General features: G+C 33.0%; 1 protein-coding gene and 1 pseudogene across 1 annotated transcript in view; both read right to left on the bottom strand.

Moving 5' to 3' along the window:
* Positions 1–16,121, bottom strand: part of ITGBL1 (integrin subunit beta like 1) — a 422,854-nt gene that overhangs the window by 339,506 nt on the left and 67,227 nt on the right. The window lies entirely within an intron of this gene.
* Positions 2,892–11,820, bottom strand: LOC141491522 (farnesyl pyrophosphate synthase-like; annotated as a pseudogene).

Here is a 16,121-nt window from a genome sequence, read left to right as displayed (position 1 = left end):
TCTCAGAGAATGACTTGTCCAGGTTCACACAATTAGTATGTGTTAGAGTGTGAACTCAGGTCTTTCTGCTCCAAGGATAGATCTTTATCTATGATACTATACTGTGTAACCAGAAAAATAGTTTTTAAAAAAAGTAGACCTTTATTTCATGAAGAATCTCAGGGACATTAAAGCACCAGGCAATTTCATCGAGGTGATCCTATTCACTTTCCTCCTCCTATTTAATTAAGTAGCTACTTTATTGACTATATACAGTACTGACTCAAATCATAAGTATTGAGGATCTAAACCAATGAATCCTCCATTAAATCTCATATCATAGCTTAAGAATTATTCTTCCTCTACTATCTGAATAGTTTAATTAATAATCTAAAAAACTGGTTCAATCTCTCATTTATAGAAGTTTTGTCAAAAGTCTTACTAAATGAAATTGCTGCAGATCAGAAATCTCATTTCTACCCAAGAAAGCATTTGAGATGATACAAAATCCAGATGGAGGATGGTCTATGATGATGTTTAATTTTGTTAGAATAAAAATCTTTACCTATCTCTAAGAAAAGCCATTTCATTTACTGATTCATGTTTAAAACTATAACACAAAGAGAGTCCTGTAATAAAGTTGATTAGCACTGGCAATTTTTTGTAGATTTCTCTGTGCAAAAATGGAATTTAAATGTCTTAGGATATCTAAATTCCAGTGAATCATGGGTAATAGCTGAATTAAATTTCTGTGGTTCTTAATATACAAAATTAGAAAAGGCATGATGGAATACAGGTCCTCAAGATGAGAAAGAGGATTATAATTTAAAAAATTCTTTGAGTTAGTATTGTGAAATATTCCTAAGTATACAAAGACAAGACAAATTCAGCAGACTAATGGCTGCAAAGAGATTTTGATATTATAGGATCATTTCTATAAGTTGTATGGTATAGTATACTGCTAGACCATTGACTCATAAACCACAGAGGTCTTGATTAAAGTCCTGCCTCTGAGACATATTGTTGCATGACCGAGACAAGTCATTTAATCTCTCAGTGTTGTTCCCTATTTCCATCTTAAAACACAATAAATTTCAGAATACTTGCTGATTTGCCAAAGTAGGAAAAGTTTTCCAATCGGGCATTCCCAACAATAATGAAATTACCACTTAGAACTTCTCCTAGAAGATTTACTTTCTACATTGATTGATATTTGGCATATGGTAAGCATTTAATGAACTTGTTCTTTTTTACTCTTTCATTCACTGAAGAAAATCAGAAAATTGTGGACAAAGATGATAGGAGGAGAAAAGAGGGCTCAAATTACCGATCATCATCATCATCAATATTATTTTTAAAAATAACATTCAAGAGACATATTTAAGATGTCAAATTTTTGTATCTCTAAAATGTTAAAAATGTCATATTACATGTGATTCTAACATCAATTATTTGCAATTTTTTGAAAGCTCAGTATTCTTCAGGCTGGAAGAACATAATGGTTTTAAGTAGAACAGATTGCTTTATTTTCCCTTAAAACACCATGTTTCAGTCTTGTAGTCGAAAAGACTTTATCTAGGTGTGGGTGGTATAATTGAGTTAATCAGTTCCTTCTTGTTGTTATTCTCCTTGATGCACATTTAAGTGCAGAAATTATAAGAAATGAATTCTAGAAATATGTAATTCAAAAAGGTAGATTGTTAAATAATTTTTTTCAATTATTGACAATAAGTGATGAGTGATAAAAAAAAAATCACATTATAGATCAGCCTGAAGGTTTAGGTGAAGTAGTAAAATATCAGTTAAAGACTAGTCCCAAGGGTTCCTCTTTTTTTTGTTAAAGTTGTAAACAACAAAAACAAAAATCAGGTTTTCTATAAATGCTACATTGGCCTCCTGACAAATAACTGAAAGATTAATTTAGTTTTAAAAAATCATTTTTGATGTCCAATGTTAAAGCTCTTTTCCTCTATTTTTAAGTTTCCAAATTTATCTTGAGGTGTTCATTCTTTTTCTTTAAGAGTCATAATTTATTACACCCAAAGGGCAACAAAGATGTGCATACCCTTTGATCTAGTAATACCACTACTGAGTCTATACCCTGAAGAGATGATGAAAAAGGGTAAAAACATCACTTGCACAAAAATATTCATAGCAGACCTGTTTGTGTTGGCAAAGAATTGGAAATCAAGTAAATGTCCTTCAGTTGGGGAATGGTTTAACAAACTGTGGTATATGTATCTCATGGAACACCATTGTTCCATTAGAAACCAGGAGGATGGGAATTCAGGGAAGCCTGGAGGGATTTGCATGAACTGATGCTGAGTGAGATGAGCAGAACCAGAAAAACACTATATACCCCAACAGCAACATGGGAGTGATGATCAACTTTGATGGATTTGCTCATTCCATCAGTGCAACAATCAGGGACAATTTAGGTCTATCTGCAATGGAGAACACCATCTGTATCCAAAGAAAGAATTGTGAAGTTTGAACAAAGACTAAGGACTATTACCTTTAATTTAGGGAAAAAAAAACTAATATCTTAATTATATAATCTTGCTATCTCTTATATTTTATTTTTATTCCTTAAGGATATGATTTCTCTCTCATCACATTCATTTTGGACCAATGTATACCATGGAAACAATGTAAAAACTGGCAAACTGCCTTCTGTGGGGGGGTGGGGGGAGGGAAGCAAGATTAGGGGAAAATGGTAAAACTCAAAATGAATAAAATATTTGAAATGAAAAAAAGTCATAATTTATTAAGAGTTCATACTATTTAATTTCACATACAGTACCCTACCTTCCCAGTCCCCCTCCTCATGTCCAACTACCTGGCCATTTCTGACATTTGTAAATCTTTGTCATTTCCAAGAAGACAGATGGGTAAGGTTGGATAAATGCTTCTCAATGACCCCATAAGTCTACTCTTTCTTCCCTGAACTCGGTGAAAAGAGAGGGCAATTCAATTTTCTCACTTTGGCCATTTTCTCTGGATCTTTTTGTCCATAACTCTCCTCCAACACATTACTTTGCTTAGATGGTACCAGTTGAAGGCATTTCACCATCAGCCAACTCCATTTATTTTCCTGGATGTTAGTGCCAAGCTTTCAAATCACACTGTGGTCACCAAAAAAGGTGAAGGTAATCATTCTTGATAGGGAAATTTTCCGCCATCTCCAGAAGGATGCTCTTGACTTTGGCTTATTCCTTCTCTCCATCTATACTAGGCATGAATATAGCAAAAGCAAATGGTAAGTAGGAGTAGAAAGTCATCTTGTATTTGACAATGGTCTTAAAGCTCTGCTCAGTGAATCTGGTAAGATCAATATTGCCCTGAGAGGCTGTGATAAGAGCAATGGTTTGGTGAGTCTCAGTCTAGTAAGTGGTCTGTACGAAGAATTCATTGAGGTCAAGGTAATAGTACTGCCCACAGCAGTAATGCTTCAGTTTCCAGTATATACAGACTTCCAACAATATAGCATTATTAATGACATCTAAGCTAATGCAAGGCTGAATATATCAGCATGGCTGTCTCTGGTGAATAAGAGAAGTAACCATGATATCATCTGTTACTAGGAAGGAAGCCTGGAGCAGCTGAGTTGTTCATTCTGAGATGATCATATGTGGAAGAATGAGGTTGTCTGATTTGAATTATAATAACTTTCCTCTTCCCCACCTCAAAAATTTCATACATTCCTTGTTCTTTCTTTCTCCCTTACATAAGGACAGGTATCCTCTGCATTTTTTTTTTTAGCCAAACATTTCAAAGTGTGCCCATCAATTGGGGAATGGCTAAGCAAGTTATGGTACATAAATACTATGGAATACTATTGTTCTATAAGGAAAACATAAATGATCAGACTCTAGAGAAGCAGGGAATGACTTGCGGGATCTGATGCTGAGTGAAGGGAGTAGAACCAAGAGAATGACATACACATCCACAACAACATTGTGATATGAACAGTCTTGATGGAAGCAGCTCCTCTCAGCAGTCCATTAAGCTAGAAGAATTAATCATATTACACTGGCTATAGACTATATTATCCTATCCAGAGGAAGAAAAACAAACATAACAAAACTCACAAAAAAAAACCCCTTCAGAATCTGATGAACACTTTATAAAAATTATCTCTTATGTATCTCTTTCCCTTAATCCTAATTCCTCATACCAAAAAGTACTAATCTGTAAACAAGTTTATCAAAATATGTATGTACAATGCTAACCTGACTGTTCTCCATTAAGGGGAAGGGGATGGGAAGAGAGGGTGGAAGGAAATTTTGAAACTTAAAAATTATTCATGTGCATATCAATGAAAATAAATAATTTAATTTAAATAAATATTTCAAAGTGCCTTGGATTCCATTTCCTTCTACCTTCTCCATAACCTTTCACACCCACTTTTCTGACTACTAATTCCTTTCTATCTACAAATATGGTCAGTTCTCTGCAATATTTGAACAAAAACATGCAGACCTTTGTTTGATAAGATGCTAGTTTGAACTGAATGAATATCCAAATCTATCTCTTGTTCTGACATTTCTCCATTATATAAAATATTGGCGCTTCATTTTAGATAAATGCTAGTTATCAAATTAAGGAAAGATCCATTTATTCTTATACACACAAATAATTTTAAAGTTTAATGTAAATTATTAGTTTATGTTTAATCTTACTTTCTCCTGTGGGACAGTGCAGAAAAAAAGTGAGGTTCATGAGATGCTCATGGTTCCTAGCACTTGCTCCTTTTTGGTACACTTTGGTGCTTTTCTTTTCATGTGTTCCAATTAAGAGAAATAGAAGTTCTGCACATTCATTTTTCTTCATTTCTTACATGAAATACTCCTTTCCATTCCCTTTTTATTTTCTCTCAAAAACTTCAAAACAGAAGAAGTCATCACCATACCCTCTTTTTGTCTTATTTAATGTCCCACCAAAATATTTGAATTGATTAGGAGTCAGAAGAGACAACTCTTTTATCTCCCTATTAGAATTGTGTTTGTCATTGTTTAGCACCTTCCAATTCTTAAAATGTACTTACTCTAGGCTTGTCTTGACCCCTACATTTCAAATTTTCTAGCAATTATATTTTCACCAGGTATGTTTAAAAAGACTCCCAGTCCATTAAAAGTAGTTTTTCTCTCCTATGCACTTAAATATAGTCTTGCTAGACAAGTTTGCTTTTTTGTCTTGTGAAATATTATATTCCAAAGGTTGCAAAGTTATAGAATTTCAGAGTTAGGAAAGAAATTTGTTAACCATCCAAACAAACCCAAACATAAAAGGAATTCCCAGTGTAATATATTTGGACAATGGGCCAGTTAGTCACAATCTGAAAATCTCTAAGAACAGGGGTTTACCCAGCTTTAAGGCATTTCATACCATTTTTTGACAGCTCTAATTGTGGAGGTGACAAAGTTTGTTTTTTATTCTCCCAACTTTTGAATCTAATTACCCTTTTTTCTACTTCCACTGATTTCTCTTGCCTCTGTCCTCTTCAGCCAAGGAGAACAAGTTTAATGCCTCTTCCATTAGGTGGCTATTCAAATACTAGAAGACACCAAATATGTCAAATTTGATTCTATTCTTCTCCTTTCTCATATGATATGGACCCAAGGACCATTCTCTTCTTTACAGTATCAGCTATAATGTTTTATGCAATTATGACTGTAGTTACTTGCATTAAAGTATTTTCCTTTGACTTATAAGTTCTTGATTTTGTCTATGACATTCCTTTAACCTTTTTTTTTTTACTCTGAAGTCCTAATAATTAAGAGAATTCATTTATGATTTCTTGAAACAAACTATTCAGGCTTTTCTTTTCTCATAGTTTTCAGGGAGCTTAATAATATTTCATTCTTCTTTCTTCAAGTTGTTTTCCAGCTTCTGGTAGTAGACCTTTTTTTTATCATTTTATTGAAATTTTATTTAATTTTTCCAATTACATGCAATGGTAGTTTTCATCATTCATTCATTTGCCAGTTTATGAGTTTCACATTTTTCTTCCCTCTTCCCTTCCCTCCCTCCTCCCCATGGTGGGAAAAATCTGACAAAAGTTTTGCATGTATAGTTGTATTCAAAATAATTCCATATCAGTCATGTTGTGAAAAAAGGAAGGGGAAAAAACCATGAGAAAGAAAGGAAAAACATAAAAGAAGTTCAAAAAATGAACATAATATGCTTTGTTCTGTATTAAGAGACCATGGTTCCATGGATGTAGTTGGCATTTTCCTTAAAAGGTCTTAGAATTGTCCTTGATCACTGAATTGCTGAGAGGAGCTGCATGTATCATATCTGATCAATTCATAGCGTTGTAGTTAAAATATCCAATGTTTTCTTGGTTCTGTTCAATTCACTCAGCATCACATCATGCAAGTCTTTTGAAGCTATTTTAAAAATCTGGCTGTTCATAATTTCTTTCAGGACAATAACACTCTGTAACATTCATATTTCATAACTTGTTCAGTCATTCTGCAATTGATGGGCATGCCCTCAATTTCCTATTCTTTGCCACTTCAAAAAGAGCTCCTATAAATATTTTTGATCATGTGAGACTTTTCCCATTTTTATGATCTCTTTGGGATAGAGATCTTGTTGTGGAAATGCGGGATCAAAGGATATGCTCCATTTTATTGCCCTTTAGACATAGTTCCAAATCACTCTCCAGAACGGTTAGATAAGTTCAAAACCCCACCAACAGTACATTTTAGTACTCAAAGTTTCCAAAGTCCTCTCCAACATAAATTATTTTCCTTTTTTTGTCATCCTAGCCAATATTTTGACCATTTGTCAATTGGAGAAGGACCTGTAATCTTATAAATTTGTCTAGTTCTCTATTTAAGAAATTAATCCTTTATCAGAAACACTAGCTGTGAAAAATTGTTTCCATGCTTTATTCCTTCCTTATAATCTTGGCTATATTGGTTTATTTGTATAAAACTTTTTAAATTTAAAATAATCAAAATAATCCATTTAAAATTAATAATGGTCTCTGTTTCTTTTTTGGTCATAAACTTCTCCCTATCCTTTCATCCAAAAGAAAGAGCATTTCTTGGTTTATGGTATCACCTTTTAAATTTAAATTTTTACACACACACACACACACACACACACACACACACACATGTAACACGTATTTATTTTAGTTTTTTTAGTTTGAAATTCTATAACTTTGCAACCTTTGGAATATAATATTTCACAAGACAAAAAAGCAAACTTGTCTATTTATTTTAGTTTATTTTAGTTTTAGTGACTTGCCCAGGATCACACAGGTAGGTAATTATTATGTGTCTGAGACTGAATTTGAACTCAGGTCCTCCTGACTCCAGGGCTGGTGTTCTATCCAGTGTGCCACCTAGCTTAGCTTCACCTTTATATTTAAATCTTGTACCCATTTGACCTTATTTTCATATAGGCTGGAACATTATGCCCAATTTTTGCCAGAATATTTTCCAGTTTCCCAACAGTTTTTGTCAAAAAAATTAGTGTTATTTTGGGTTTATCAAACAGATAACTGTAATAATTTATTACTGTTTCTTTTTTACCTGATCTAATCCATTGATCCATTACTCTAATTCTTAGCCAGTACCAGACAGTTCTCATTACTACTGTTTTATAATATAGTTTTAGTTCTGGCATAGCTAGGCCACTTTCCTTTGCATTGTTTTCCCCCCCCCAATTCCTTGGATATCCTTGAGCTTTTGTTACTTCAGATAAATTTTAAGTAATATAATTTTAGTAGAATTGTCATTTTTATTATATTAGCTTGAACTGACCATGATCAGTTGACATTTTCCAGTTGTTTAGATCTGACTTTATTTGTGTGAAAAGTATTTTATAATTGTGTTTATATAGTTTCTAGGTTTGTCGTGGGAAGTAGATTCCCAATTATTTTATGTTGTCTACAGTTACTTTCTACAGTGTCTTTCTATTTCTTGCTCTTGGGAATTGCTGAAGGTTTATGCAGATTTATTTAATATCCTGTTACCTTGCTAAAGTTGTCACTTATTTCAAATAGATTTTTAACTGATTTTCTAGGATTCTCTAACTATACTATCATATCATCTTCAAAGAATGAAAGTTTTGTGTCCTCATTGCATAATCTAATTCCTTCAGTTTTTTTCTTCTCTTATTGCTAAAGCTAACATTTATAATAAAATATGGAATAGTTGTAGTGATAATGGGCATTCTTGTTTCACCCCTGCTCTTTCTAGAAATGCTGGTAATTTATCCCCATTTCATATATGCTTACTTTTTGTTTTAGACACTGTTATCATTTTAAGAAAAAGTCCATTTATGCCTATAAATTCTAGTGTTTTTAATAGGAATGGGTGTTGGATTTTGTTAAAAGACTTTTTTTAGCATCTATTGAAATAATATGATTGATATGGTCAATTATCTTGATTGTTTTCCTGATATTGAACCATTCCTGCCTATCTGGTTTTAATCCTACCTGATCATAGTGTATTATTATATTAATAACTTGTTGAAATCTCTTTGCTAACATTATATTTTTGCATCAATATTCATTAGGGAGATTGTATATAATTTTCTTTGTTTTGGCTCTTCCTAGTTTAGGTATTAGCATTATATTGGTGTATATTATATTTTTTTTTGAATTGGGGTTATATTTCTTATTTCCTCTTCTGTTAATTATAAATTCTCATCCATTTCACTTAGATTATCAAATTTGTTGTCATGCAGTTGGGTAAAGCAACTCTGAATTATTACCTTAATTTCTTCCTCATTAGTGGTATCATTTTTTTCTTAGGTTTTTTTTTGCAAGGCAAATGGGGTTAAGTGACTTGCCTAAGGTCACACAGCTAGGTAATTATTAAGTGTCTGAGATCAGATTTGAACCCAGGTACTCCTGATTTCAGGGCTGGTGCTTTATCCGCTGCGCCACCTAGCTGCCCCGGTGTCATTTTGTTCAAACTTAATTTTGTTTCAGTATTTCTTCTTTTGCTTTGATGGCATTGAGTTCTGTTTGGTCTATTCTAACTTTCAAGGATTCTGCTACTTTGATAAGATTTTCTGTTTTCTGTTCTAAATCATTTGTTCTCATTGACTTTCTTTGTTCTAAATCATTTTTTTCTCATTGAATTTATTTGCTCCCCAAATTTTCATTTCACTTGTCATTACATTTTTTAAATCTTTTGCTTCATTCTATGCCAAATACTCTTGTAATTAATGTCACCAAATATTCATTTCTCTTTTTTCTCACTCCCTGATTTGGCACTTAGTTCCTTCTCTTGGTTCTTCCCCTCAAATACTGTAAAATGGGGGAGAGGGGGTCAAATGGAAAATTAGAAAGGTCCTGCCTTAACCTCAATTTCTTGAATTCCTGGAACTGGTTTCTACCTATTCCACTTTGTTTCATCTCAGAACTCTAGAAGGTTTCGTGTCCCTATTCATATTTCCATGGTGCTCCTGCCAGGTAAGTATATTTCTAGTCAGAGGCTCCTGTGATATTTTCCTGGATTCTTGAGCATAGAAAAACTAGGCACAAGTAAATTCTAAGAACTTAGGGGATCAAGGTAAAAAAAAAACAACATTAAGCTGCCCCCATTCAAGAGGGTAAGATGAAAAAACCTGAAGGTGGAAATGCATAATAGGTCATAATTACATCTACCAAATTACATTCTAGACCCTGAAGGAACCAAAAAAGGAAGGTAATTCTCCAAATAACTTTTAGATACAGTATACAAAGCAATTTTATTTGGAGTCAAAATATCCAGGTTTGAATGCTAACCCTACTATTTATTAACTATGTGGCCATGAATAAACACTCTACTCTTTGAAGAGTTTATTTGTAAAGCCTGTCTACCTTGCACTGGAAAGTTTGGGGATTGTCTAGATTGCAATATCAAAATCTTCTCATTCTCAGCCATTGTGTTCCATTTTAAGAGCACCCCAGTCCTGTGATTTCCCCACAGAAGATCAGAGGAGAAGGCTCACTCTACTTTTTCCCTCTTGGTAGCTCCTGAGATTGGAGGCTAGTCTCAAAGAATTCCTTCGATTCCTTTCTACCAATTCTATTCTTGTAGACTCCTAGTCAATATATATATATATATATATATATATATATATATATATATATATATATATATATATACACACACACACACACACATGTTATACATGCATTAATATATGCATATATGAACATATGTGTATGCATACATATATGCACGTGCATTTATATCTATACACATATGTAAATGCATGTGTATGTGAATAATTTATGTTGTTCATTTCCCTCTGAAGTTTTTTTTATTTATTGCCCAGAGATTAGAAGAACACTGACTTTTAACAGGAATTTCATCTCATCACTAATGAATGAAAACTGATTTGAATCAAGTCAGTATGGTATAAGTTGGATAATGTATATTCGGGTTCAGTTTCTCTGGGTACAGAATAAAGAGAAATGGGGTAAACTGGCCTTTTTAAAAAAAATAATCAGAATTAGCAGGAACACTCTATTTTTGTGTATGCATCTAACATATTTCAACATAAATAAGATATACCAATAAGTAGAAGAAACTGTATATGTGAAATGGGTATCCATTATGAATTTGAACAGTTTAGATTCCCTGTAAAGCTAGGTGCCTTCACATTAGATGGAAGGAATAGAGAGCCCTCTGGTGGCCAAAGTCATAGCTAATTATAATCAACCATCTCAGAATAGAACAGAATACTCATACTTGTGGGGTTTAGAAGGGTAGAGAAGAGAATCAAGTTAAGAGTACTGAAGCTAAGTCCAAGGTTCATAAATGTTATATGACTAAACTTGTTGTTATTTGTGCCTTTGTTATTTGAGAAAAATTTAACTACTAAAAGACTTTTTTGAATTATTCGAATCTGTTGAAATGGTGCAATATTAAAAATAAAGAAGTAAAGGAAAAATTCAAATCCCTGTAATATTACTAAGCAAGGCTAATTTCATTCTGGACACATTACTGATCATAAATTTATAGATCTACTGAAGTCTTTCACTGCACAAATAACACCTCAGAGAGCAAGTCAAAAACTTAGGAACTATTAACTCTTACCAAATGGTCCCCTTGTGGCCTGTTATAGAAAATAATTAGATATAATTTACCAAATGGTACTCTTTGTGATCTGAAAGAGTTAATGCACTTTCCAAAGTGCCTAATTAATTCTAAAAGAATAATTTATTCACTTGAGGGACCTAGTTTAAGAAAGGCAATTTAAAAGATGTATATTTTTTTTCATACAATGAATTTTTCAGCTCTAGTTGAAAACTCTGAGTTTCTTCATTTGCACTTAGAAATAATAATTAGTACTTTGTTTTATAGAGCAATTATCAAACATCATTGGTAAAGGAATTTTCCATACTAGGAATTTCTTTTACCAAAGAAATCATAGCTCCAATAAAAAACAGTAATAATTATGATGAGGATAACAACACATATAAATGTAGGGATTAATGTTTACAAAATACTTCCCTTTGAGTAATTCTGTTTATGAGTCAATATTAAAAACAACCAATCACATCAATGCAAGGATAAAATATATACATAAGGATAACAATATTTTAGGGTATTTATGAATCAGCAAATCCATAGTTCTTTTAAAATAACAAGGAAAATGCTATTTTTTGAAAAATCTTAATTACATATTACATTTGTGTGCCCTTGCAGAGGAACTACATACCACAAATATGTCACCAATGGCTCCAATAAGGACTTAGAATAGTTAGCAGATTACCCTTCCCAAGAACAAAGATATAGCTGGACTATATCAGTTTCATTATTGATCTTTAATGTAGTACTTTATTCACTCTACCTGTTCAACAAATTCATCACTGTTCATTTTAGACTGAAGAAAAGAAATTGCCATATATCTGCAAAGTAAGAGATATTGTTCTGTAATTTATAAGAGAGTAAAATATTCAGGTTTCTGTTAGTTCTGTGTAGCACATATGTATAACCAAAGGATAATTTGGTTTTTATTGTAGAGAAAGAAGTAAAAAGGCTGGCAAAACTCTTTTTTTTTTTTAACAAAACTCATCTCTAAAACCAATGTAATCAGGAAAACTGAAAGTTTACTTGAATGAACACATTTTAAAGAGAAAACAAAGAAAGATGATGTTAAGTAGCATGGGGTATTTTTAGCCATGTCAAATGGTTAGGGAATATAAGAGTGTGACTCAGAACAGGAAGAGAAAATGGACCACTGAACATTCAGCATATACAGGCTCTTCCTATAAAAGTGGTCTCTGGGAAAAAAAATAGGGTTTTTGCTCCCAGGGATAATAATGTAAATCTGCAGGTACCATTAAGTTTAAAGTCAACCATTAATGGTGGGTGAATAAAAAGTAGCAGTGGTTGTTAAATTCCTGAATAATGTTCTGACATGAAAAACAGGCAGGTCATCTGAGACTTTGGGGAATATTCTGAGGCAACAACAAAGAATCTCCTATTGCTCTGATGTCCAATATCTATTTCTAGTGATTCAGAGGGGAAGAGATACCACCAGAAGGGACACTGGAAGGATTTAGAAATTAAGTCCTATGGATGAAAAAACTCAAGGTTCATATACTAGTTTTATCCACTAAAAATTGAAAGTAGAAAATTCAGGAGAGAACAACAGTTTTGCCAATTGAACAACAGATTAAGAATACTGGATCTGAAAACGAGATCTGTATTTTTGGGTGAGAATCAAAATATAAGAATGATGGGCTTTTGGCAAAGGACAGATTATTATTATTATTATTGATAGGGGCCAGGAGGGAGAAGAGGGAAGTACCTGTAGAATTTCAAATTTAATCCAGAAATCTTTAAACTAAAGTAGGCAGGGAAAAGAGCAAACTATCCTATTATTTGTTTGGACAAGTTTGATATCAGTTTGCATTAAGTATAAAGCAGGGAGGAAGAAAAACAGAAAAGAGAATGATTTTGGCAAAGATATCAGAGTAATTTGCCATTTCCTTCTCCAGTTCATTTCACAGATAAGGAATTGACCCAAATAGGTTTAAGTGACTTGCCCAGGGTCACATAGCTAGTAAGCATCTGAAGGCTAGATTTGAACTCAAGAAGAGAAATCATTCCCATTCCAAGCCCTATCTACTGTGCCACATAATTGCCTCAACAAATAGTATCCAAGAAGAAAAATAAAAATAAAACCTATGTTTCAGGTGTACTAATGTATTCAGTATGGGTTAGAAATTGTATGACATTCTAATATAAGAAGGAAAATTTGATTTCTTTTGCATCATTAATATATGATTGGATGTATGATTGGACTTTGACTCTGAAAGGGTATACTTTACTCAAAAGAAATGATAGGGAAAAGGCATATAGAACAGCATATAAATTGGATTTTTTTCAAATAGAAAGCATATATTTTCACTCTCACTTCCTCCTAGGCCACTAGAAGAAAAAAGAGCAAAATAAATTTACATATTGGCTACATTCAAAAATATATCCAAGCATAACCAAGACAACAATTCAATCAATAACAATATTATAAAGACAAACAACTTTGAAAAAGTTTAAGACATATATCATGATTCCAGAGGACTCGAGACAAAGTATGCTACCCACTAACCAAAAGAGAGGTGATGGATTAAATACACAGAGCATTATACATTATTAATACATATACCAGTAAGGAAATAACAAGAATCTGTGCTAGATGCATGACAAAGGGACATTAGCTAAAGGTCAATGGAAATGAAAAGGCAAATGATGTTTTCACATGATCATAGATACTCTAAGCTAAGAAGATTTTTATGAGAATATTGGGAAACAAATCATTAACCAGGCACAGAGGAATAACATTCTATAAATAGGGGGATTCCAACTATCCAAGCATCTAGTGATACTATCATAGTGAGAAGTAGAACAGCTCATAAATTGATGGATTGCTTTAAAGATTATTTCTTCCTTTTAAAAGAAGGAGTTAAAAGAGGAATTTTTATTCTGGACCTGATTCTTAAATAAGAAGGAACTAGCAGCTGAAGTAAAAATAAAAAGAAATGTAGGTGATAAATGACTGAAATTTTGGAAGGAAATTCATAGAGTCCTCTATATTTTAAAATATACAAACATGCATGTATTTCACCTGTGTTGTTGTTCACCCTTCAATCTCAAAGAGGACCAATGATATCAGGAGGGTGATGCCCTGCCCTCCCACTCACACTCACACTCTCTCTCTCTGGGTGGAGCCATTATGGTGGCATGAAACTAGGAAACTTTGGGAGTTGTTCCTGAAACAACTTTAAATGAAACCTCTAAACAGAATCTAAAGCTACAGAACCCACAAAAAAAAAAAATATTAAAAAAAAAAAACAAAGTGAAGCAACTTTTCAATAATATCTTGGAGGAACTTCAGAAAAACATCTATTTCTTTTTTTATTTATTTTTTCATCCATATGTACATGTATATTTTTAAGTTACAAAATTTCCTTCCCCTCTCCCTTCCCATCCCCTTCCCCTTAGCAGCAAACAGTCAGATTAGCATTGTCCACACATATTTTTGATAAGGGTCTATTTCACATGGGTAAAAGGGGAGTACAATCCAACATTGGTGGTAAAACTGGAAACCTATGGATAGCACTTAGCCACAGCACAGCTCAGGTCCTAGGGCAACAGGTCAATTGTAGAGCAGGCCAGCAGTGAGAACCCCAGCTCAGGGAGATGAGGGGGGCAAAGTTCCAACCCATGAACACTACTGCAGTAGGTGGGACTAGGTTCACCTATCCAAACACAGGGAGCAAACCCAAATCAGTAGCACCCAAGATGCCAGAGCAGAAAGTCAAAGATCAAACCTCCAGCCCCTAGCACAAAAAGTTTGGAATTATACCCTCTGTGCCCCAGGAGGAGAGTTCAAATCAAAAGGAACAGAAAGACAAAAACAGCACTAACCATAGAAAGTTACTATTCTGACAGGAAAGATAAAAATGCCATCTCAGAAGAGGAATGCAGTGACAAAATGCCAATATGTGAAACCTCAAAAGGGCTTATTAATTGTTCTCAAATCCCAAAAGATTTTAAAGAACTCAAAGAAGATTTTAAAAATCAAAGAAGAGAGGAAGAAGGAAAATTGAGAAAAGAAGTGAAAGTCATAAAGGAAAATTATGAAAAATTGACTGAAGAAATACTTTTAAAAGCAAAATTAACCAACTGGAAAAGGAAATACAAAAGCTAACAAAAGAAAATAAAACCCTAAAAATCAGGAAACTAATGAATCTATGAGAGATTAAGATTTCAACCAAAAAAAAAACCAAAAGCTGGGAAAAATAAAAGAAAATGTAAAGTACCTCTTAGGAAAAACAACTAATCTATAAAATAGATCCAGGAGAGATTATTCATGAATTATTGAGCTACCTTAAAGTCACTATCTAAAAAAAGAGACTGGATATTATCTTTCAGGAAATTATCAAGAAAAATTGCCCTAATATCCTAGAAGAAGATAAAATAGTTTTTGAAAGAATCCATTGATTATTTACAAAAAACTTCCCAAAATAAAAAAATCCAAGGAAAATTTTTATCCAAATTTCAGAATTCTCAGATGAAGGAGAACATATTGGAAACAACTAAAAAGAAGCAATTTAAATAACAGTAACTCATAGTCAGGATTATATTGTAGCTCCAACATTAAAGGAGTCCGGGGGGGGGGGGGTCTGAAATATGATATTCTGGAGAGTAAAGAATCTTAGATTACAACCAAGAGTCAACTATCCTTCAAGATTCAGTACATTCTTTCAGGGGGGAAAGATGGATTTTCAATGAAATAAAGGACTTTCCAACTTATGAAAAAAGACCATAACTAAATAGAAAATTGATCTTCACATATAAGATTTAACAGATGTATAAAAAAGCTAAGCAGAAAGAAAAAAAATGTTAATAAGACTATATTGTTTACATACCTACATGGGAAGGCAATGCTTATAACTCTTGAGAAGTGTATTTCTCTTAGAACAATTGAAAGGAGCATACTTAGAAAGTATGGGTATTAATTGATTATATGGTAAGATACTGATAACTCTTGAGAACCATATTTCTTCTTGGACAGTTTAAGGAAGTATACTTGGATAGAGGATGTAGGTGCAAATTGATCATGACGTGCTGATACTTTTAGCTCTTGACAGTTATATTTCTATTTGTACA

Source organism: Macrotis lagotis, chromosome 6 (assembly GCF_037893015.1).
Source record: "Macrotis lagotis isolate mMagLag1 chromosome 6, bilby.v1.9.chrom.fasta, whole genome shotgun sequence".
Taxonomy (NCBI): domain Eukaryota; kingdom Metazoa; phylum Chordata; class Mammalia; order Peramelemorphia; family Peramelidae; genus Macrotis; species Macrotis lagotis.
The sequence above is the reverse complement of the archived record's forward strand: the minus strand, read 5'-3'. Positions and strand labels throughout refer to the sequence as shown.